Raw genomic sequence first — 26,003 nt, 5'->3', positions numbered from 1 at the left:
CAAGGTGAGATCTAAAACCTGCAGGGACACTGGCCCTCGAGGACTGAGATTGCCCACCCCTGGTTTAAACAGTCATGAATTATTTTTAGCACCAGGTTGGATGTAATGTGTTACAACTACCAGCACCAGGTGTTTGGTGCCACACTCCACCTTCAGGTTTAAAACTAGTGTTAATGGAGGGAGTTTGAAGGTTGAGTTTGTTCCACGACTGCATTTCACTCACTGCCTCTGTTTGTATCTCTGTCACTGCAGGACCAACATGGAGCGAGAAGTCAGCGCTCTCAGGAGGTCGACAAACCTCACAGAAGAAAGAGAGAGAAAACATACACCTGTGACAAGTGTGGGAAGGAGTTTACTGTGAAGGATGAACTAAAACATCATCAGGTCATCCACACTGGAGAGAGACCGTTCAGCTGTGACTTGTGTGGAAAGTCTTTTTCCAGGAAGGGTTCCCTAAAAAGACACCAACTCATCCACAGTGGAGTTAAAGTGTACAGCTGTGATCAGTGTGGCAGAGCTTTTACTCACAGTACCAGCTTACAGATTCATCTAGTTACCCACTCTGGAATTAAGGCATACAGCTGTGATCAGTGTGGCAGAGCTTTTACTCACAGTACCAGCTTACAGAGGCATCTAGTTACCCACTCTGGAATTAAGGCATACAGCTGTGACAAGTGTGGGAAGGAGTTTACTGAGAAGTATAAACTTAAACAGCATCAGGTCATCCACAGTGGAGAGAGACCGTTCAGCTGAGACTTGTGTGGAAAGTCTTTTTCCAGAAAGGATCACCTAAAACAACACCAATTCATCCACAATGGAGTTAAAGCGTACAGCTGTGATCAATGTGGCAGAGGTTTTACTCAAAGAAGCCACTTGCAGAATCATCTAGTTACCCACTCTGGAATTAAGGCGTACAGCTGTGACGAGTGTGGGAAGGAGTTTACTGAGAAGTATAAACTAAAACAGCATCAGGTCATCCACACTGGAGAGAGACCTTTCAGCTGTGACTTGTGTGCAAAGTCTTTTTCCTTGAAGGGTCACCTAAAAAAACACCAACTCATCCACAGTGGAGTTAAAGCGTACAGCTGTGATCAGTGTGGCAGAGCTTTTACTCACAGTAGCAGCTTACAGATTCATCTAGTTACCCACTCTGGAATTAAGGCATACAGCTGTGACATCTGTGGAAAAACTTTCAGCCTAAGAGGAGCCCGAAATAGACACCTACGCATTCACACCAGACATGATGTGTACAGCTGTGAACACTGTGGCAAATACTTTGCTACAGACACACAGTTACAACAACACATGTTTACCCACACTGAGGAGAGACCTTATAAATGTGACCTGTGTGAGAAGACTTTTAAATCTCCACATTACCTGAGACGACACCAACAGATCCACACCAGAAAGAGACTCTACAAGTGCAGTTACTGTGAGGTTTGTTTTTATATTGTTATCTTGTCATTTTAGCCTGACTGTTTGGAACAACTCTGCTCATTAAACTGTGTTAGCATGTTAGCAATTCTACTGCATGGAAAAGCAGCTCTGAGTGATTATTCAGATTTTCATGTCAGTTATGATTTTAGTATTACTGTAGTATTATGGTGGTAGTATTGTAGTTATTGCAGTGCAGTAAACTGAGTGTGTTAACTGAAACAGTCAAATGTAATTGGACGCCTGCAGAGATTCTTTATTTCAGGCGACGTTCAGGATAAAAATGTTGAAGGACTGACTTACACTGTCTTTGTGTCTTTGTTTAAAAGCAGAGCGACACAGATGGATCCAGTTCTCAACCCTGTCATCACTGTGGTGGTGGGAAAGAGTTTCATTGTGACCTCTGTGGAAAAACGTTTAGTCGGCAAGACACCCTAAAAATACATCAACGTAAACATACTGGAGACAAACTGAAATACTGCAAAGAATGTGGGAGAAGCTTCACCACATCAAGTGACTTAAAGCAACATGAACTGATTCACAGTGGGGTTAAAAAGCACCTCTGTGATCAGTGTGGGTCATCCTTCACCACTGCATGGAAGCTTAAATCACACAAACGAGTCCACACAGGAGAGAAAGCGTACAAGTGCAGACACTGTGACAAAAGCTTCTCACGTTCAGGTAGTCGTAACAGGCATGAACGTGCACACATGGAAGGAAACTACAGCTGTGACCAGTGTGACAAGAGCTTCAGGAATCTCAGTTCATACTCCGAACACAAACGATCCCACGTTACTAATAAACTGTTTCACTGTTACCAATGTGCCCAAACATTCACCTCATTGTCTGCTCTGTGCAAACATCAGCGTGATCACTCAGGGCTGAAATCACTCCCATCACTGGATCACAGTGAATCTGAAGAGACAGAAAGATCCTCTGGTTTCAGTGTCAGACTCAAAAAGCTTGAGATCAGGCTCCACAGAGTTCAGATAGAATCATTTAAACTTGTGTTGAACTGAACTGGTTGCTGGGCTGAACTTCTACATAATACAGATTTACATGGGATCTTATTTTCTATGGTTTTACTGAGTCAGTTTTGTCCTTTTTTCTCTGTCCTGGTTTTGCTCATCTGTAAATAATTGAAACTCAGTCAAATAGTTTATTGTTCTCCAGCAAAATGTTTTGGAAACTCATGTTTAACCTTTAAAACTCTGACATGTTTTAGCACACAAGGCTTCATCGGGGAGTTCACTCATGATTGGACCATGAGAATAAAGGTTTTTAGTTCTTTCAAAGAGAGTCTTGGAGCTGTTTGATGTTTTTGTTTTTTCTGAAACCACCTGAAAGAAAAACTATTTTTCTTGCTTTATGTAGTGTGGAAGTTTTTAATGTTTCTTTCATCTGTGATGTTCTTGAATGTGTTCACATGAAGATGGTACAAATAAACTGTCCTTTTAGCTTTAGCTCCTAATTTATTCATTATTTATGGATGTGGCACAGCAGCAGTTTCTTGATTAACACATGGAGGGCTCGGGATCTGATGGTAAATAATGTTTTATGTCCTTGTACACATCATACAGCTCAGCTGTTCCACAGATGTCAGGTTTACACAGTGGGATGGTTTGTAAGAACGCGGCTCTCCTGTGGATAAATCCTTACTCTTAGACTCAGGACCTCACACAGTCCCAGCAGGTTCGGTCAGAAGATTTATCCCTTATACCAAAACGTCACAGAGACTCCTTTGCTGTGCTGTTTTCACAAAGAAACGTAAACTGAAGACCTGCACTTACAATGTTTTAATTAGTTTATCACAGGGGTCTGCAACCTTTAAGACCCAAAGAGCCAATTTGGACCCGGTTTCCACGCAAAAGAAAACACTGGGAGCCGCAAATAGTTTTTGACATCTAAAATGAAGATAACACTGTATATATTGGTTTTTACCTTTGTGCTTTGTGTGAACAACTAAGGTGTGCTGCTTATGAAATCCATTTAGTACTACAGAGAAAATTAGATTTTATTTATGTAATCAACACATTTTGACCTCTTAAAAAAATATAACAAAAGGAAAGACACCCAGCTCAACTAAAATGATCCATGTAGCAAACAGCCGTCACCCTTATATCGCCTTTGGGCTTTTGGAGCCTTGACCTGACTTTTAAAAAATAATTGAGGAAAAAGCACTATGCTGCTAAAAAATTTAAAATAGATATTTGCAAAATTCTGCCTAAATATTTTACCTGGTTAATGGGGAGGGGAGGGGAGGCGGACGCACCTGAGCACCCGCAATCACGCCTCACTGCCTTAACGTCTGCGCTACCTATGCTGTTGTGTTGTTGTTGGTATATGTTGGGCTGTGGTATCTGTGCTGTTGTGTTGGTGTCTGTCGGGCTGTGAGCTGAAAAGCTACAGCCGGCTGTATGCGTACAGCAACCGTGTGTGAAAAGTGGTCAATATAGAGATGCTGAAAAACGTGTTCATGGAAACATCGTCTTGTCTGGGGTAAAATGTTTACAATGGGACTTCTGCTCCTGAACCTCTGCGCACAGCGTCTGCAAATCGGGGCTGTACGAAGTCACTTTACGCAGGACTGTAAGCTGTCATATGTCAGGTGTGAACGGTGTTTGTCTTTAACATTGTTCACGTGGAGAACAGCTGCTGATATAATGTGGATCCAAAGATCCATAATTGGCCTATCTGGGGTTAAAAGTCTCGATAAATGAACGCCGTTTCGGCGGGTATTTTGGCTTCCGCGAGTGTGATGCTTATTTTGAGTGTTACGAACTTGTATTTTCATGTGTTTGTTCTGGGCAGGTAACATCTGTTTATGTTAATTCAGCTGTGCCAGGGCTCGGCTCCGATTGGTGCGTGGATACACCGGCCCGACGCGACTGGTTCCAGCTGGAGGACCCGCCCATTAAAAGGAGGCTGGAGCGCTACGGCTTGAGAGGTCCTCGCGTCTCTCCTCATTACCCAGCAGCGTAACTGTGGCAGCCGTTGGCTGCAGTGTGGCTTGAAAGTGTTGGAAGTGGAGTGGGTAGGGGTGAGCTGCCGTTTCTTTTGATCACCCGTTTTTTCTCCTGTTTTGAATTAGTTAAGGAGGTTAGACTCTGTCTTTATTTTTGACTTTGTTTTGGTAAGGTCAGGGGTGCGGGTTTTGTGTAGATTTGTTCTGTTTATTATTTTGGCCTTGGCTCACCCTGAAGTGTTGACACTCCCGTTTTGTTGTTCCTCTTTTATTTATCACTTTGTAAATAAATCACTATAACGAATGGATTTGTTTCCTGTGGCTGCTTGGGTCTTGGGGGGGAAGCGAGTGCCTCGCTCATGTTATGGCCTGGCCCTAGACGGGTCGTAACATGAATTGGGGGCTCGTCCTCTGCCTTGTTCTGTGGTTGTTCTCGTGTGTTTTGGTCTGTTTGGCAGTTTTCTTGGTGTGGGGGTGTAGTGGGTGTGTGTGGTTATGGAGTTTTCTTTGGATGGTTTTGTTACTTCGCCCTCATGGGATAAGTTGCAGGAGTGCAAGAAAGCGGATTTGCTGATTATTGCTAATTTTTATGATGTTCAAGTGTCCTATAGTGCCCGTAAAGCGGAGGTTAAGGACGCTTTGTGTGCAGGGCTGGTGGAGCGAGGCATCCTTTCTGCCCCGAAGGCAGCTGTAGAGCAGCCTGACGGCGGGGGTGTGAAGGTGGCTCCGGAGGCTGAGCCGGTGCCGGATTCCAAAGGGCCTGTTAACGTGCTCCCAGCTGAGGTGGAGTCTGATGCGGCTGAGGTGCAGTCTGGTGCAGCTGAGGCGGGGTCTGAAGCGCCTAAGTCTGGTACGGCCGGGGACCTCCTGGCGGGGCGGTCTACGGAGGATCTCCGTTTGACCCTCCGTATAAGGGAGGTGGAAACCCGTGCTAAAGAGCTTGAGGTACAAGCAATGCACCTCCGTGTCAGAGCTTTGGAGCTGGAGCGAAAGCCCTCCACCCCTCTCTCCACAAGTGCCTCTAGTCGTCCTAGTACGACCACAAGTGCCTCTAGTCGTCCTAGTACGTCCACCACTGTCCCAACTGGTTTTGACATCACTAAGCATATTAAACTGGTTCCTCCGTTTCGTGAGGCCGAAGTGGACTCCTATTTTAACGCTTTTGAGCGTATAGCGGCCGCGTTAAGCTGGCCGAAGGAGTTTTGGCCGCTGTTGTTGCAATGTAAACTGGTCGGGAAAGCCCAGGAGGTGTGTACCAGTTTATCAATTGAGGACAGCCTTGATTATGACATCATGAAGAAGACTGTGTTGCAGGCATATGAGCTTGTCCCGGAAGCCTACCGTCAAAAATTTAGGAAGTGTGAAAAAACTGCCAATCAGACGTTTGTGGAGTTTGCCCGTGAAAAGAGTCGCTTGTTTGAAAGATGGTTGCAGGCCAGTAAAGTGAAGGATCTTGAGGGGCTGAAGGAGCTTCTTTTGTTAGAAGAATTTAAAAGATGTTTGCCGGACCAAGTAGTCATTTATCTGAATGAGCAAAAGGTGACGTCACTTGCCAAAGCTGCAGTGATGGCGGATGAGTTTACTCTCACTCACAAAACTATATTTTCAGCCGCTGTCGCACAAAATATCAGGGTGGGACAGGAGAGGAAAATAAAGTCACCAAGGCTGGGATGGAAGGATAGACAGGAGGATGGTGGAAATCGCGAATGTTTTTATTGTCGCGAACCCGGACATCTGATCGCTGTCTGTCCCGCGCTCCGGAGGAAGGAGCAGCGCAAAGGCTCTAAAAATCCAGCCGGCGTAGGTCTCATTAAAGTTGTGCCTTCGCCCAAAATGCGTTCCACCCATGATTTGCACCATGCGAGTGCTGAAATAGAGCCACGTTTTAAACCGTTTATCACCAAAGGCTTTGTTTCTGTGACGGGGAAAGAGAAGGATAAGGTGCCTGTTACTATTCTTCGGGACACAGGTGCGCATCAGTCGTTTATGTTGGACAGTGTACTGCCATTGTCAGGTAAAACTGCTTGTGATTCAGATGTATTAGTCTGGGGAATTAAGATGAGCGTTCTTCGGGCGCCGCTTCACAAGGTGCATTTGCATTCGCCCGTGATAACGGGGCATGTTAAAGTTGCCGTGAGTTCCCAGTTGCCTATTAAAGGGGTTTCATTTATCCTGGGAAATGACTTAGCTGGTGGGACAGTTTTTCCACCGCCCGAAGTGGTGGAAACGCCTGTTGCTTCTGTCACTGATGCCGCCACCTCTATGTCAAGTGTGTTTCCTGTTTGTGCTATCACTCGTGCGCAATCGCGCAAATTTGATGATGTTATGGGTGTCGCTGACACATTTATGGCGACGCTAGATGAAAGAAAGTCTCCCAGCTGTGAGAGTGGCAGAATAGAAAGCGGAAATGATGTGACAAAACTGATGCCAGAGCTGGATGAAAAGTTAAATAGGGATGCATTGATCACCGCCCAGCAGAATGACTCCTCACTGACTCCCTGTTTTATATCCGCAGCCACAGGTGCAGAAAGTAGATCCTCCACTTCTTTTTTTGTACAAGATGGAGTTCTTATGAGGAGGTGGTCCCCTGACCAGAGTGGTTTGCGTGGTGCTACGCAGGTGGTGGTGCCGAAGCCACTTCGAGGGCAGGTGCTTAGCTTTGCGCATGATGCCAGCATGGCTGGACATCTGGGGGTGAACAAAACTTATCATCGAGTGTTGCATAACTTCTTTTGGCCGGGGCTGAAAGCTGATGTGGTGGCATATTGTCGTTCCTGTACCGCATGTCAGATGGCGGGGAAACCTAACAGACCAATTCCACCTGCTCCGCTACATCCTATTCCAGTAATAGGTGAGCCGTTTGAAAGAGTAATATTGGATTGTGTGGGCCCCCTGCCAAAATCAAAATCCGGACACCAATACATACTTACAATAATGTGTTCAGCAACAAGGTTCCCAGAGGCAATTCCACTACGCACGCTGAAAGCAAAACCGGTAATAAAAGCTCTAATTAAGTTTTTCTCTACTTTCGGGCTTCCAAAGGTTATTCAAACAGACCAAGGAACAAATTTTACTTCAAAAGTGTTTGCGCAGGTTGTGAAGGAGTTGCAGATAAAACATGTAAAGTCCAGTCCATACCACCCGGAAAGTCAGGGCGCTCTGGAGAGGTTCCATCAAACCCTCAAAGCTATGCTGCGCAAGTTCTGCGCAGAGTCTGGTAGAGAATGGGATGAGGGTCTGCCGTTATTGTTGTTTGCCGTCAGGGAGGCCACTCAGGAATCCTTGGGATTCAGTCCTGCGGACCTGGTGTTTGGACATGTGGTCCGCGGTCCCCTCCGGCTTCTGAAGGAGAAGTGGTTGTCAGACACTTCTGAAACCCAGCATAATGTCCTTGATTATGTTAGCGGACTTCGAGAAAAACTCCACCTTGCATGCCAGTTAGCTCGGGAAAATCTGACACATACGCAGGCAAAGATGAAAGCTCGTTATGATAAAAAGGCTGTTTGCAGAAGTTTCCAGCCAGGCGAGAAAGTGTTGGTGTTGCTGCCTGTGGTAGGGTCCAGTTTGCAAGCCCAGTTCGCTGGCCCATATGTGGTGGAACAGAAACTTAGTGACCACAATTATGTGATCCAGACCCCAGATCGCCGGAGAAAGTCCAGGGTTTGTCATATTAATATGCTGAAAGCGTATCACTCGAGGAGCCCTTCGAGTGAGCCATCTCCAGTGTGCACCGCTAGTGTTGTTTCTCCTTATGAACCCTCTGATGACGGACTGCTTGAGAAAAATGAAGCGCTGGGTAGCGGTCGGTTGAAAAATTCGGAGATCTTAAGTGATTTAGACACATATTTAGCCCACCTGTCTGAGCCCGGTCGAGCTGACATCACCGATCTGATAGAGAATAATTTATCACTTTTTTCTGATCATCCTCGTCAAACTGCAGTCCTGTGCCACGACATTGACGTGGAAGGACATAAACCGATTAAGCAGCATGCTTATCGAGTGAACCCAGTGAAAAGAGCGATAATGCAGAAGGAGGTTGACTATCTCTTAGAACACGGTTTAGCTGTTCCGAGCGCCAGCGCGTGGAGCTCGCCGTGTGTGTTGGTACCAAAATCTGACAATACTCCCCGGTTTTGTAATGATTACAGGAAAGTTAACGCTGTTACCAAACCCGATTCATTTCCTCTTCCTAGAATGGAGGATTGTATTGATAGAGTGGGATCGGCATCTTTTGTAACCAAACTTGATCTGTTAAAAGGTTACTGGCAAGTACCCTTAACCCCCAGAGCATCTGAAATATCTGCTTTTGTCACGCCAGATCATTTTCTCCAGTACACGGTTATGCCGTTTGGGTTGCGTAATGCACCCGCTACGTTCCAGCGCCTTATGGCCAATGTACTGGTGGGCGTGAATAACTGCGATGCCTACTTAGATGATGTTGTCATTTACTCATCCACCTGGTCTGACCACTTACAAACCCTCTCTCTCGTTTTCAGCCGTTTTCAGAAAGCCTCGCTTACTCTAAACCTGGCCAAATGTGAATTTGGCAGAGCCACCGTCACATACCTGGGGAAACAGGTGGGTCAGGGACAGGTACGGCCGGTGACTGCAAAAATACAGGCTATTGTCGAGTTTCCGGTCCCACAAACGAGAAGGGCGCTGCGCCGATTTCTAGGAATGTGTGGTTATTACAGAGGTTTTTGTAAGAACTTCGCTACTGTTGTCGTTCCTCTCACCGATTTGATCAGCCCAGTGAAGCCTTTTGTGTGGACGCCTGTTTGTCAGACTGCTTTTGAGTCTGCGAAAGCATTGCTGTGCAGTTCCCCTGTTCTCACGGCACCTAATTTCACGTGCCCTTTCAAGCTGGAGGTTGACGCTAGTGCGTCTGGCGCAGGAGCTGTCCTTATGCAGGAAGACCCTCGCGGCGTGGATCGCCCAATTTGCTATTTTTCCAAAAAGTTCAACAAACATCAGATGAACTACAGCACTATTGAAAAGGAAGCCCTCGCCTTGTTGTTAGCCCTGCAGCATTTCGAGGTATATATTGGATCCAGCTCTATACCTGTTCAAGTATTCACTGACCATAACCCATTGGTGTTTCTCTCCCAGATGCAAAACTCAAATCAGAGGCTTATGCGTTGGTCCCTTCTTTTGCAAGATTTTAATCTGCAAATCAAACATAAGAAAGGGACGGAAAATGTTATCGCTGATGCCCTGTCGAGAGCGATCTCTTAGTCTGGAAATTAAACAATAGGAGGGTTGTTTAATTCTTATGGAAGGGGGTGTTACGAACTTGTATTTTCATGTGTTTGTTCTGGGCAGGTAACATCTGTTTATGTTAATTCAGCTGTGCCAGGGCTCGGCTCCGATTGGTGCGTGGATACACCGGCCCGACGCGACTGGTTCCAGCTGGAGGACCCGCCCATTAAAAGGAGGCTGGAGCGCTACGGCTTGAGAGGTCCTCGCGTCTCTCCTCATTACCCAGCAGCGTAACTGTGGCAGCCGTTGGCTGCAGTGTGGCTTGAAAGTGTTGGAAGTGGAGTGGGTAGGGGTGAGCTGCCGTTTCTTTTGATCACCCGTTTTTTCTCCTGTTTTGAATTAGTTAAGGAGGTTAGACTGTGTCTTTATTTTTGACTTTGTTTTGGTAAGGTCAGGGGTGCGGGTTTTGTGTAGATTTGTTCTGTTTATTATTTTGGCCTTGGCTCACCCTGAAGTGTTGACACTCCCGTTTTGTTGTTCCTCTTTTATTTATCACTTTGTAAATAAATCACTATAACGAATGGATTTGTTTCCTGTGGCTGCTTGGGTCTTGGGGGGGAAGCGAGTGCCTCGCTCATGTTATGGCCTGGCCCTAGACGGGTCGTAACATGAGCGATTAAAAAAAAGAATAGAATAGATTTTTGTTTTTATGTTTTAATATGACAATAATCTTCCCGTTTAGAACTACAAGTTAAAAAGAACTAACATAAATAAAATACACTTCAGCTAAATACTTCTAATTTGTTTTCCCAAACCACGCGGAGCCGCAGTATAAGGACTAAAGAGCCTCTAACGTTGCCGACCCCTGGTTTAGCAGATTCAGTGTCTCCATGATTGAATCTGCTGTTTTTGTGCTGCTGTTGGTAGAAAGCCGGTTAATACTGAAATGAACTGGCTGCATGCATCTCTGAATGTAAATTGGTGCACTATTAATAGATCACTCTGGAACGGTATCGTCCCCCTAATTTGCCCACTTAGTAAATCTCACTCATGGCCAAGCAATTGAAATAAATCTTGTTTCCCTGCTGGATAGTGATCCACTGTAACTCTGCTCCTCCTTCCTGTTTAGGATTTCTGTGACTGAAGGAAAATTCCCTCCATCCATCACTTATCCCAGCTAACCCAAAGTAAAATAAAGTTTTGCTCATCTTCAAAAAGCATTACAATAATGGACATTACCAATGCAAACTGAATAATACAGAAGATGAAAGAATAGACTTTGATCAGTTAATAAAGCTCCTGATCTTGATTCATTGTGGCTGCTACACAGACACTTCTGGGTCACTTCTCTCAGTTAGGAACCTTCCTCACCAAAACTGACTGTTGGACCACAGCCCTGGTTTCATGAGAAATTGTGTCAGCCATGATTTCTCTTCCTGTATTTCAGAGTAAAGACTGAAGTGACAAATGGAAACATGGTTAAAAAACGTTATGTGAGAGAGACGTTGAGGTCCTTAGAAGTTACCCTGGGTTTTTCTGTCACCCTGCTAGATGTTACACACCTTGTTATTGGACTGATTTCTACTGCTGGACTACTCCTGGGGAGAGCAACAATACTCTTACTAATTAGCTCTCTTTCACACCTTTGGGGATATTTATTTTTGTGCTTGTAGCACTGTGTGCCAGAACAGCGAGAGAAAAATCTGCAACAGCGACGAGCCGAATGCTTAAGTGAATCCCAGCAGCTGCACATGTGCTACGCTGATTTAGAGGATATCTTTGCTCTGGATTTACATTTATACTTTTTCATTTCTAAATGACTCTTCTTGCATCTAAACAAAGATGATTCAATTCGCTAAATTTTGATGGCTCTTCATGGTCTGCATTTCCCTGAATTTTAAGTATGTGTCGGTGTAGACTTCGTGGCCCAACATATCCCAGATTGCATAGCGCGGCAGTGGGTGTGGATAATTTTGCCGAAAAAAAAACGGTGGAAGAGTACTGATATGATGTCTCGACAGGTCCTGGAAAAACTAGTCCATGCATTCATTTTTAGTAGGCTTGATTACTGTAACAGCATCTTTACAGGTCTACCTAAAAAATCAGTCAGACAACTACAGCTCATTCAGAACTCTGCTGCTCGAGTCCTCACTAAGACCAAAAAAGTGGACCACATCAGTCCAGCTCTGAGGTCTTTACTCTGGCTGCCTGTCCGTCAGAGGATAGACTTTAAAGTTCTGATGCTGGTCTATAAAGCTCTGAATGGTTTAGGACCAAAATACATCAGTGACCTCCTGACCCAGTATGAACCTTCCAGATCCCTCAGGTCACCTGGATCCGTTTTTTTAATCAGTTCCCAGAGTCAGAACCAGACACGGAGAAGCTGCATTCAGCTTTTATGCTCCATATATTTGTTTTTGTTTTTTAATGTTGAGTCAAACAGACTTTAACGTGTTTGAACGAGCTGACGGTTCACTCGTTAAGCTGAAAGAAAGATGCCTCCGTGCAAGCTTGAACATGTTGCGTGTGCCGTCGGAACTGGATTTCAGTCTAAACTGATGTCCGTGTTGGTCCTGCAGAGAATCAGAGTTGGAAAAGTTGTTAATGTAGCAAAAAACAAAATGTAATGCATTTTGTTCATAATCTCTTTAAAGCCATGATCTTTTTTTATCGCTGTCACTGGAGTGGGTAAATGAGTCTGCAAAGTTAAAAAACAGATTTACATTTATTGTTTATTACTTTTATCGAACATCATCCCATCCCAGTTATACACATTTAAGAAATAACGTGGAAAATATCCTTTTGTTTGCATTTGGAGACTTGGCATTTGAACCATCCCAAATATCTGCACCAGGGAACCAACTCCTCAAGCTGGTAAAAAGGTCAAGGACACAGTTACACGATCGCTAAACTAACCTGTTTTTAAATAAAAGAAAACCATATAAGCATGAGCCCTGGAATCTCTGTTTAAAAAAAAAAAGAAAAAAAAAGAAGCACTACACATTACTTTTCTTATGTTAAGTATTCAGGAGTTGCTGCTCACACTCTGAGTTGCACTAATGTGTCTGTCAGACGTCCCAAATGGACAGACTGCACGCGCACTCACGCCGGACACCTCCTGACCTTATTTCCACGAGCCCTCGACTCAGCTGCAAAGTGCTTACGGGGTCAGTTTCATCAGAATTATCTGCCGTCATTCAGACATAGGTTGGGGGATGATCTGACCCTCCTGTGCAGCCATAGACTCCCTCTTCAGATCCTGGAGCTCTTTCATCACTGTATTGATGCGGTCCGCAACTGGACCTCGGCTGGAGACAGATTCCTCCTTGAACACAACAGGAGGAGGTGGTGGAGGCCAGTCCTCTTTCTCTTCCACAGGGGGTGGCTGGAGATGAACAGCAGGGGCTCTGGGCGGTGGACTGAGCTGCAGACTCTCTGCACGGTCCAGCAGCTGCAGCAAACTAGCATGAAGGGCCTGGAAATCAGCCATCCCGGCTCTCATGTGGTCATGGGACTGCTGGAACAGGAACCTTTCACGTTGTATATCTTCTAACTCTGCTCTCAATGGTGTGACATGGCCGTGTGAGCAGTCATCAGAGGGGTCAGACGGAGGATGGTGGGAAGAACGGGTGTCGCCTCCTGTCTCACTTTCCTCCTGGTAACCTGCACCAAGCCCGGGAAAGTCAGTCTCATAAGCTTCATAGCTGAGGGGACGACATACATTACGCCGTGGACGCGCACCAAGGGCTGAGAAGTTCTGAATATCATCCATCTTGTTAGGGTAGAAGCAGCTTACATCCGGCTCGAAGGACCATTAATGCTGGGTAGATAGCTTGGACTGGGAGGACTATAAGGTGCTAGTTCAGGTTTGCAGCTACCACAGAGTGTCGGCCAGAACACTGCTCAAGGCCAGGATGAATGTTCAGAAGGGAGACAATGAAGACACCGAGGATAGTGCAGACTCTTGTATTGACTTCACACAGTTGAAGGTAACAGAGGAGCAGGTATTGCATACAGGTTTAGATGCGTGGGCATGTGAATGCGTATGAGTGTGTGTGTTTGTGTGTGTGTGTGTGTGTGTGTGTGTGTGGTCTGTTGCTCATTAACGCACACTTCTCACGGAATGACCAATTCTCTGCTGGTAATCTGGAGTAGAAAAGCACAGGTGCCTTGCCCACATTTCTCCCTGCTCATAGTCTGTCACATACAAAGCGGTGGGGTGACCTCTACTGGCCACTCTAAAAACTACAGGTGAACTAACAACTGAACAGAATAAAACCATAACTACGGGCCTTTTGTACACACAACATACCCTTCATAAATACTAATGTATAGAAACCCTTTCCAGCAATCGTTCATTTTTTTGTGTGCCTTTTTTTTGTAGTTTGTTAACAAGCTGTATAGGTGTTTACTTGACTAGCTGATATCGACATAATGGGGAAACATCTGGTTTGACTATTGTTCACCTGTAGTTTGAATGCTGAACATTTGCCTGTTTAAATCATAAGACCAGTCACTATACAGAGAGGTGCTTCTGAATGTGGACGATGTGTCTTCTGATTCTGTAATGCAGTTCTGCTTGTGTTGAGTGATGTAAACAACTGATCAATCTAAACTCTTTAAACGTCAAAATTGATCATTAGATTTTTTATGACACAACAGTGGTGAGTGTTCCCACCTTCTCCTCTTTCCGTTTTTGAGTTTTGGACATGATTTTGGAGTATATCTTCGCAGTAGCGATTGACCGCAAAGTAAAGCTACCGGAAATGTACAACCCCACATCCGGTCTCAAACCAGGAAGTTAGCATTTTCTCGTGCACAGGGTCAATTCATACATAAGGCACACTCTAGATTTTTGAGAAAATTAAAGGATTTTAAGTGTGCCTTATAGTGTCGAAAACACATATACAGAAGAAAAGAATATATCGCGATATATATCGTTACTGCATGTGCTTCAAATTATATCGTGATATTGATTTTAGGCCATATCGCCCAGGCCTACATGATTCCAAACGTTTTTTACAAATAAATAACTGCAAAGTGGGGTGTGCGTAATTATTCAGCCACCCGAGTCAATACTTTGTAGAACCACCGTTTGCTGCAATTACAGCTGCCAGTCTTTTAGGGTATGTCTCTACCAGGTTTGCTCACCTAGAGACTGAAATCCTTGCCCATTCTTCTTTGCAAAACAGCTCCAGCTCAGTCAGATTAGATGGACAGCATTTGTGAACAGCAGTTGTCAGATCTTGCCACAGATTCTCAATTGGATTTAGACACCAGACAGGTCAGGGATAAAGTTATTGAGAAATTTAAAGCAGGCTTAGGCTACAAAAAGATTTCCCAAGCCTTGAACATCCCACGGAGCACTGTTCAAGCGATCATTCAGAAATGGAAGGAGTATGGCACAACTGTAAACCTACCTAGACAAGGCCGTCCACCTAAACTCACAGGCCGAACAAGGAGAGCGCTGATCAGAAATGCAGCCAAGAGGCCCATGGTGACTCTGGACGAGCTGCAGAGATCTACAGCTCAGGTGGGGGAATCTGTCCATAGGACAACTATTAGTGGTGCACTGCACAAAGTTGGCCTTTATGGAAGAGTGGCAAGAAGAAAGCCATTGTTAAAAGAAAACCATAAGAAGTCCCGTTTGCAGTTTGCCACAAGCCATGTGGTGTTAAGGTTCATTTTGAGGAGAGAGAGTATGGAGGAGATCGGAATAACACACTGACCCTGTCAGGTACGAGTATTTTGGTCATGCTTTCCATAATCAGAAAGAGCAAGTCCAGGAAAAACAACTGAAACCTCAAATCATTCTCACAGCACACACATAACTGAAAAAAAAAACTAAAACACACCAGCATTTATTGCTCAAGAGAGGTTACTACTGAAAAATATATAGTGGTCTTAGGTACTGTACATTGCACTCAATATATGTCAAAACTCAGTGAATTACTATACATCCACAGTAATGAATTCAAACTCTATTTATACAATTGTAGTGAGCAAAACCAGAAGCTCTATCTTTGGCATTTCACAGCCAAGGCTTTCTCGAAATTTTAAGTTAAAGTTTCACGTGAGATACCGGGTTTCTCTGACCAACAAAGCGCAATGTACTGTCCCGCACAGTAAAAAGTGATTCAATCACTGGCTATTCTGGAATGCCCCACTTCCCACAGTAGCCACCTGACTATCCCTCATAGAGGACGGGGCTGAGCGTCCCCAGCCCCGGCAAGCGTTACCTCTGAGCGATGCGCTTCCTAGGACTATCCCAGAGTCCCGTCCTAAGAAATTTAATTAATTTGAAAACAGCACATAAAATCACACAAGCAATTATATTGATGTTCAAGCCCGGCTTTATATTCAATCGAGACTTAACTGTCACAAACTTTCACCAATTACCTATCATACTAAATTCACTCTGCAGTCCAACTGCTTTAAATACACTTTTTCTCTTTACCCAGTACTATCATTCAACGTTTCATTATCATTACTTCAGTTTCAGTTTTCATGAGATTTTCACCAAAATCAAAACAGACATCTACCAGTAATTTCAGTGAGTAGACTTTTAATTTTGTAATGTCCAATCTGGCACACTTTGGAAATAATTCAACAGGTGGTGCCTACCTTTTGATGTATGCCGGCTTGTCACTCACTTTCGACCACTGACCAATGCCTGCCCGTCCGACTCCGTCTACACCTCCAAACACACTCTCCCCCTCAACCACCGGACGAAGCCCCCAAATGTTAAGGTTCATTTTGAGGAGAGAGAGATGGAGGAGATCGGAATAACACACTGACCCTGTCAGGTGGAGTCAAACGAAGATTTTAATGAAACACGCAGCGTGGGAAGATGTACACAGCAACATCAGCTGTAGATCTCCGTTCAAAAATACACAAGACAATCGTCTTATAGCATCGGGGTTTAACGCCCCCTCTTGCGTTCACAAATACAATACATGGATACGTCAACTCAAAACCACAAATGTTCTATTTGACAACTTGTGACACAATTAAAGGACACTGGCTTCCATCTTCTCCCCGGTGGTTTCCCGCAAGCCACCTCAGCTCTCACATCCTGCACCTGATTCTTCATCAAATAGTCACGTACACACAGAAACACAGTCACAGGAAGCAAATGAACCTCTCTAACTGTATGTGTGTGTATGTGCTAACCCTATTTTCACCTCTTTGCTTATGCAACCAGTGTGTAATAATCTTGACTTATATGTAAAATGCATTGTTTCAATCAAGAACCTCTACTAAAAGCTTAATCAAAGATATAAATGTATAAAAGATAATACAAAATAACCTGCTCAAAATAACTTACACTCAGACTCTGCTTTCGGTTTCACTTCTGCAAAAGCATGCCCTGCAAACATGCAGTTTCCTGTCTCACTTTGGCACAGAGTATACTTCCTGTCACCATGCAGTCTGCATATAAACATTTAAGATTATGAAAGCATTCAAAAGCATTTCGGGTTATAGATTCAACTCCACAGTTTAAAGTGGTTCTTACTGGACCTGTACTAAAGACTAATTAATTGGGTGCATATATGTTTAAACCTATGAATACAATATCAATACTTCAATGAATGCGTCAATGCAAATGCTTGTTATATGATTATGATGCAACAGTAATAACAAAATAATAAAAATAGAATTAATAAAAATGAAATAATAAATGGAAATAATAAAAATAACAGAAAAATAATACTTCTTTCCTTACAGGGGACACAGCAAACATGTGGAAGAAGGTGCTCTGGTCAGATAAGACCAAAATGGAACTTTTTGGCCAAAATGCAAAACGCTATGTGTGGCAGAAAACTAACACTGCACATCACTCTGAACACACCATCCCCACTGTCAAATATAGTGGTGGCAGCATCATGCTCTGGGGGTGCTTCTCTTCAGCAGGGACAGGGAAGCTGGTCAGAGTTGATGGGAAGATGGATAGAGCCAAATACAGGGAATTCTTGGAAGAAAACCTCTTGGAGTCTGGGACTTGAGACTGGGGCGGAGGTTCACCTTCCAGCAGGACAACGACCCTAAACATAAAGCCAGGGCAACAATGGAATGGTTTAAAACAAAACATATCCATGTGTTAGACTGGCCCAGTCAAAGTCCAGATCTAAATCCAATCGAGAATCTGTGGCAAGATCTGAAAACTGCTGTTCACAAACGCTGTCCATCTAATCTGACTGAGCTGGAGCTGTCTTGCAAAGAAGAATGGGCAAGGATTTCAGTCTCTAGATGTACAAAGCTGGTAGAGACATACCCTAAAAGACTGGCAGCTGTAATTGTAACAAAATGTGGAAAAGTTCAAGGGGGCCGAATACTTTTGCAAGCCACTGTATTTGACTGAGTTTCAATTATTTACAGACGAGCAAAACCAGGACAGAGAAAAAAGGACAAAACTGACTCAGTAAAATGACAGAAAATAAGATCCCATGTAAATCTGTATTATGTAGAAGTTCAGCCCAGCAACCAGTTCAGTTCAACACAAGTTTAAATGATTCTATCTGAACTCTGTGGAGCCTGATCTCAAGCTTTTTGAGTCTGACTCTGAAACCAGAGGATCTTTCTGTCTCTTCAGATTCACTGTGATCCTGTGATGGGAGTGATTTCAGCCCTGAGTGATCACGCTGATGTTTGCACAGAGCAGACAATGAGGTGAATGTTTGGGCACATTGGTAACAGTGGAACAGTTTATTAGTAACGTGGGATCGTTTGTGTGTGGAGTATGAACTGAGATTCCTGAAGCTCTTGTCACACTGGTCACAGCTGTAGTTTCCTTCCATGTGTGTACGTTCATGCTTGTTTTGACTACTTGAACATGAGAAACTTTTGTCACAGTGTCTGCACTTGTACGGTTTCTCTCCTGTGTGGACTCGTTTGTGTGTTTTAAGCCCCCATGCAGTGGTGAAGGATGACCCACACTGATCACAAACGTGCTTTTTAATCCCACTGTGAATCAGTTCATGTTATTTTAATTCACATGATGTGGTGAAGCTTCTCCCACATTCTTTGCAGTATTTCAGTTCGTCTCCAGTGTGTCTACGTTGATGTCTTTTTAGGGTAACTTGCCAACTGAAAGTTTTTCCACAGAGGTCACAACGAAAGTCTTTCCCACCACCACAGTGATGACAGGGTTGAGAACTGGATCCATCTGTGTCGCTCTGCTTCTAAACAAAGACACAAAGACAGTGTAAGTCAGTCCTTCAACATTTTTATCCTGAACGTCGCCTGAAATAAAGAGCATCTCTGCAGACGTCCAATTACATTTGACTGTTTCAGTTAACACACTCAGTTTACTGCGCTGCAATAACTACAATACTACCACCATAATACTACAGTAATACTAAAATCATAACTGACATGAAAATCTGAATAATCACTCAGAGCTGCTTTTCCATGCAGTAGAATTGCTAACATGCTAACACAGTTTAATGAGCAGAGTTGTTCCAAACAGTCAGGCTAAAATGACAAGATAACAATATAAATACATACCTCACAGTAACTGCACTTGTTGAGTCTCTTTCTGGTGTGGATCTGTTGGTGTTGTCTCAGGTGATGTGGAGATTTAAAAGTCTTCTTACACAGATCACATTTATAAGGTCTCTCCTCAGTGTGGGTAAACATGTGTTGTTGTAACTGTGCGTCTCTAGCAAAGTATTTGCCACACTGTTCACAGCAGTACACATCATGTCTGGTGTGAATGCGTAGGTGTGTATTTCGGGTCCCTCTCTGGCTGAAAGTTTTTCCACAAATGTCACAGCTGTATGCTTTAACTCCACTGTGGATGAGTTGGTGTTGTTTTAGGTAACCCTTCAAGGAAAAAGACTTTCCACACAAGTCACAGCTGAACGGTCTCTCTCCAGTGTGGATGACCTGATGCTGTTTTAGTTCAGCCTTCCCAGTAAACTCTTTCCCACACTCTTCACAGCTGTATGCCTTAATTCCAGAGTGGGTAACTAGATGATTCTGTAAGCTGCTACTTCGATTAAAAGCTCTGCCACACTGATCACAGCTGTACGCTTTAACTCCACTGTGGATAAGTTGGTGTTGTTTTAGGGAACCCTTCCTGGAAAAAGACTTTCCACACAAGTCACAGCTGAACGGTCTCTCTCCACTGTGGATGACCTGATGATGTTTTAGTTTGGACCTCACAGTAAACTCCTTCCCACACTCGTCACAGCTGTATGCCTTAATTCCAGAGTGGGTAACTAGATGCCTCTGTAAGCTGGTACTGTGAGTAAAAGCTCTGCCACACTGATCACAGCTGTATGCTTTAACTCCACTGTGGATGAGTTGGTGTCTTTTTAGGGAACCCTTCCTGGAAAAAGACTTTCCACACAAGTCACAGCTGAACGGTCTCTCTCCAGTGTGGATGACCTGATGATGTTTTAGTTCATCCTTCACAGTAAACTCCTTCCCACACTCGTCACAGGTGTATGTTTTCTCTCTCTTTCTTCTGTGAGGTTTGTCGGCCTCCTGAGAGCGCTGACTTGTCGCTCCATGTTGGTCCTGCAGTGACAGAGATACAAACAGAGGCAGTGAGTGAAATGCAGTCGTGGAACAAACTCAACCTTCAAACTCCCTCCATTAACACTAGTTTTAAACCTGAAGGTGGAGTGTGGCACCAAACACCTAAAGGTCTCTTATCCCCACTTGCTGGTAGTTCTAACACATTACATCAAACCTGGTGCTAAAAATAATTCATGTCTCTTCAAACACTAAAATCATGCCCATCCCTCCTGATTGTACACACACACACACACACACACACACACACACACACACACACACACACACACACACACACACAGTTATATTATTTTATAATTTATATCATATTGTTGTTTCCTATTACATATTTCTATAATTTTTTATAGATTTATATATAATCTTTTACTGATAATAAATCCTATGTTTGTTTATTTGTTTATTCAAAAGGAACCCCATTAGCTACCACAACAGATGTTGCTCGTCTTCCTTCAAATTGACTATGTGCACGTTAGCATATGCTACTTCCGGTGCGGAAACTCCGGTGGGGAGCTTTGTTTCCGGTGTCCTATTCAAGCCTTGTTTACGGTCCAAAACAAGTTAAGCAAATGAATGAATCAAGCGGCGATTTACATTTTTATAGATGTCTTGGGCATTTACCCAATATATCTGTAAATGATGTTCATCGCCTCATCGATATTTTTCCCCCGCGCCTCAGAGCAAAAGAGAAAAGGGATTCAAATGTTATATTTCTCAGCTGTCCCTCGTTTATCGCGGGTGTTATGTTCTAAAAATAACCAGCGATGGGTGAAATCAAGTAGCCAGTTTTATTTTGTGACGCGTGGACATCGTGGACATACAGTACTGCACTTCAGAGTTGCACTGCTAGCGATCGATGCAGCGATTCTGTACTGTACAGGAGAGACGGCACAGAGGAGATCGTCTGGAGCGATCAGGACGCAGGACACAATGTGATGTAAAAAAAAAAAAAGCATGCAAACTTGCACTAAAAATCTGCGAAACAGCGAGGTGAAAGGTGAACTGCGTTATAGCGAGGGACCACTGTAATTTTGAAGGTAAGTCACAACATACCCTTCGTAAATACTAATGTAAAGAAACCCTTACCAGCAATCGTTCATTTTTTTGTGTGGCTTTTTTTCATGGTTTGTTAACATGCTGTGTAGGTGTGTACTTGACTAGCTGATATCAACATAATGGGGAAACATCTGGTTTGACTATTGTTCACCTGTAGTTTGAATGCTGAACATTTGCCTGTTTAAATCATAAGACCAGTCACTATACAGAGATGTGCTTCTGAATGTGGACGATGTGTCTTCTGATTCTGTAATGCAGTTCTGCTTGTGTTGAGTGATGTAAACAACTGATCAATCTAAACTCTTTAAACGTCAAAGTTGATCATTAGATTTTTTATGACACAACAGTGGTGAGTGTTCCCACCTTCTCCTCTTTCCGTTTTCGAGTTTTAGACATGATTTTGGAGTATATCTTCGCAGTAGCGATTGACCGCAAAGTAAAGCTACCGGAAATGTACAACCCCACATCCGGTCTCAAACCAGGAAGTTAGCATTTTCTCGTGCACATAGTCAATACAATCACATAAAATATTATACAATAAATATCCACATAATTTTACATCCACAGTGGGGTTTCACAATTAAACTATAAGCAATCAATAATGATAATAATAATAATAATAATAATAATAATGATAATAATAATAACATTGAGACACATTACACAAATTTCAAAAGCAAATCATCTCTTACAATATTTACAACAACTAAAAGCTCTGTAAATCGGCTTTTAAATGTTCATTGAAGTTTTGAATAGTTGCTAATTCTCTAATTTTATAAGGCAATTTATTCCACTTAAAAGATGCCACAAATATAACAGTTTTACACAAAGTTACTTTTAACTCGAGCATTTACTAAATTGCAGTTTGTTGAAAACTGTGTAATATGATTATGTATTTCATCTGGATACTGCAGCTGAGCAGAATAAATGTGGTGTGTTTAACAGAATTGCTTTCTTTATAACTACAAGTATTAAATCCCAGTTCTTTGTATTCCCTACGGCAAAGAAAGACACGGCTCAAAGTGGTCAGAGCTCAAAAGATGATCTCTATTTTTCATTCCCAGGAATGGAGACCTGAACACATGAACACATAAGCTCAGGTCTGAAGCACAAACAGGAAGCCTAGTTATTTATATACTTCCTCTAGACGTCACACACACTTCAAGTTTCGATCAAATACTCTGCTTAGTTTCACTTTCTGGCTGCCGCTCCTATTTTCTGCAAAAGCATGTAGTTTCCTGTCAGTACTTTTTGGAGCAGACTGTACTCAGAGTTGGGCCTCTCTTATACATATGATAAATACATAGAATATGTATTTAAATCCCAACAGACCCCCTTTTCGTCTTTTTTAAAAGACGACATAAACCCTAATTTATCCCATTAAGTTTTACTTTCATGTGACAGTAATAGCTAAAATATAACAAACATCTAGCTCTTAGACAGCATCTCACGTTTGCGCTGGGCTGTGAACTGTCCTCCCTTAATTATTACCCCCCTTTTAAGTAGAAACCCAGTTTAAACCCACTTCTGACTTCCCTCACTGCTAACGGTAAAATCCGAACAGATATAATTAGCTTTTCCTAATAACAGTTCCGACATTGCTTTTTATCACTCTTTGGAAACAGCCTCTATAGAGTTAAAATTTACCCCTGGTTTTTCACCCCCTCTACGGCTAACATATATCTGGCCTTAACACTATTCTTGGGCAATTTACATAACACAAAAATCCTGCAAACTATAACTAAAGTCCTTCTCATTACTCTTCATTACCTTTATGCTTACATTTAACCTGTGTCTAATGAGCTTTTAGTCTCCTAAACCAAACATTCTCTGGATCTGAGGTTCTCTGTGCTTCTTTTCGGTCTCTCTTTCTCTGGTTGCTTCCTGGATTCTCGCCAACCCCTCCGTGGTTTTGCTCTGGTTCTGGAATCGCCTGTAAAACACCAACAAAACACCTTTCCCTGCTACGCCTCCATAACCTATTATGTTCATCAATTGTTCGCTTAATCCAATTGCACAACACAGTGTGATGGGGGAAATCAGCTGTGTTTTGCTGCCCATTTTATTTCTAATCTGGCGCAAACTGGCGAGACAGTTCCTGAATCAGTCACATGGTACGGACTGCCCGTGAGGCCTCGAATGTCACTGCATACGTAATCAAATCAAGCCTCGATACGCGCTTCACAAAAACTCCCCCGAGATTACCCGACACAGGTATCGAGGCTTCGACACACAGGACACATCACTACCGTTGAGGCTGCGTACTTTAAAGCTGCAGAACCTGAATTGGGATACAGCCATGATGATCTCCAGTCTTGTGCTCATCAACATTCTCACCTGAGTTAAGAAGACGATTACTGAAATGGTCTCAGCAGGTCCTTTAATGACAGCAATGAAATGCAGTTGTAAGGGTTTTTTAGGGATTAAGTTCATTTTCATGGCAAAGAAGGACGATGCAATTCATCTGATCACTCTTCATAACATTCTGGAGTGTATGCAAAATGCTATTATAAAAACTTAAGCAGCAACTTTTCCAATTTCCAATATTTATGCAATTCTCAAAACGTTTGGCCACGACTATATAACCGCTTTTTAAGTTTGTGGATATTATACATGGCTATGCTCAGGATATGTCGGCCAATTTCCACTGGAAATGCCTTTTGGTTAAACTGTCAGCAAGGAATTTGCATTTGCACTGTTAAATTTTTATATAACTTTAATGCACATAAAAAACAGCTGCTTGTTTAAGTGAAAATACATTGATGGATTTTTTAATAAAGTTGTGGAGTTGTAAAGTATTTTGTCTAGTGTCAATTATATTGTCAGTTATATTGTTATCGCACATTTTCAAATGTATATCGTGATAAATATTTTTGGTCATATCGCCCTGCTCTGTCTGTCACCTTCTGTGTTGAGCTCATTGTTTTCTCTGTAGTGGCTGAGCTGAGTCCAAGTAGCTGAAAATGTTCCTCTGCTGCTCTGTCAGACTCTTCTCCTCCTACTGATCAGTTGGGACACAAAACAGATCTTTGTTAGGCTCCACACTGCACTGAAGAGTCAAAGTGTCTCATATGTTCATCTGACAAGTAAAAGAACACATTTTTGTTTCCCGAGGTGGGCAATTTATTGGAAACAAACACAAAAGGTTTGAGCACTGATACCTGGCATTGCTGGCATTGAAAGATGCAATGCCAGCAATGTGGATTGTCAAGACTAAAACAAATCATTAAGCAAAGACAACAGGGATCATTTGTTTCTATTTATTTAGCATTCACAACATTTGTAGTTGCCTTCTGTACAGGGGAAGTCCACACACACTGTGTGGTACCGTGCATTCAATCTCTGTAAGAAAAACTAGATTGTCTGAGACTGAAATGATATTAACAAAAGGAGTGGTGATTTGTAAAACTTCATGATATGTGTATGATAAGGTGAAAACAAATACACAATTGCATGTCATGTAGTTGAAGTTTTTTATTTTCTTCTTTTGGAAGACCGGAAAACACTGAAAGTTACAAATGTATTGTGCTTGAAACAAATTCAAAATAGGTGATAAAGCCAGCTGCACATGTGCGTCACAAGTAAATCTGGCTGTATAATAAACAGAAACAAGTGATCCCTGCTGTCTTTGCTTAATGATTGGTTTGAGTCTTGACAATCAACATTGCATTTTTCAATATGTTTGTGGGTGGATTTGAATGCACCAGTGTAAGTGCAGCCACTCAGACTCTACTCAGTGTGGTCATAGAAACAGGTGCAGATGTGTCACGAGTTAATCTAGTAGTAGGCTATGGCACTTGGCCACAGGTGGCAGTAATGGACTGACCTCCATTTGAGACTGCTCCAGCTGCTCTGTGACAGTCAGTAGATCTGCTACAAATTGCAGATCATATGCAAGTTTTGGAAATTACATTATAAATATCCCTAACTTAGCCATGGCAGCCATGTTGATGTATTACCTATATTGGCTGAAAATGTTCATTTCCAGAGAAAAGACACAGGCAGACTATGCTTACAGGATGTGATGTTACATGTTATTATGTGATGTTATTGAAATCATCATGAATAACGGGAGTGGTGATTTCTATAACTTTGTGTATATAATTTGGCATTTCTTACTGATGTAGGCCAAACATAAGTACATAATAAAATTGAATTCATTTTAAAGGTTTATTTCCATGTATTGTGGAACTTTACACACACACACATAAAACATATTAAGGATTGTGCATAAACATAAAACTGTTGTCGAAATTCACCAGAGAAACACATGAAGAGAGAGAGAGAGAGAGAGAGAGAGAGAGAGAGAGAGAGAGAGAGAGAGAGGGCAAACAGCCATCATAATTCGTCATACAATAAGAACATGACAAATCAACAATGACTAATTAATATTAAAATCTGTAACATAATGTATTGTTTGGAGTTTAGTCTGATTGTTTCAGGATGACCTGCCATTATCCAATGACACATCTGCTTACCTGTATCTTTTGCTCGTTTCTTCTCCTCTTCTTTTCTCTTTTTCTAAACTGAGCACCTGATGGCTTTGAACTTTTCTTGTCCACCTTCCATTGGTTTTAATTTTGCACTCCAGTATGAACACAAATCTCCCAACTCGAGGATCACCACAACTTAACCTAATAGACCTACACCTTAGTTCACAGATTCACTTTGTTTAAGGTTAATTTCTGGGATTTCACACAACCCAGTATTCAGATCGTGAATACATAATGGGCTTGGATTTACAACATTATGAATGTCCCCCTCCCCTTTCCAGGGGTTGTGTGTGAGACTTTAAATCATCAATCTG

The 26,003-nt window shown here is 42.8% G+C and overlaps 1 long non-coding RNA gene across 1 annotated transcript in view; it reads left to right on the top strand.

Moving 5' to 3' along the window:
• Positions 1–2,897, top strand: part of LOC134635012 (uncharacterized) — a 6,715-nt gene extending 3,818 nt beyond the window's left edge. Inside the window, exons 2-3 of the long non-coding RNA XR_010094925.1 lie at positions 253–1,437; positions 1,764–2,897. This is a non-coding gene — a long non-coding RNA (uncharacterized LOC134635012). The remainder of the gene's footprint in view (positions 1–252; positions 1,438–1,763) is intronic.
• The last annotated feature ends 23,106 nt before the right edge of the window (positions 2,898–26,003 follow it).

The sequence above is a fragment of the Pelmatolapia mariae genome, linkage group LG9 (assembly GCF_036321145.2).
Source record: "Pelmatolapia mariae isolate MD_Pm_ZW linkage group LG9, Pm_UMD_F_2, whole genome shotgun sequence".
NCBI lineage: Eukaryota > Metazoa > Chordata > Actinopteri > Cichliformes > Cichlidae > Pelmatolapia > Pelmatolapia mariae.
Note: the sequence above shows the minus strand (reverse complement) of the source record. Positions and strands in the feature narration are given on the sequence as shown.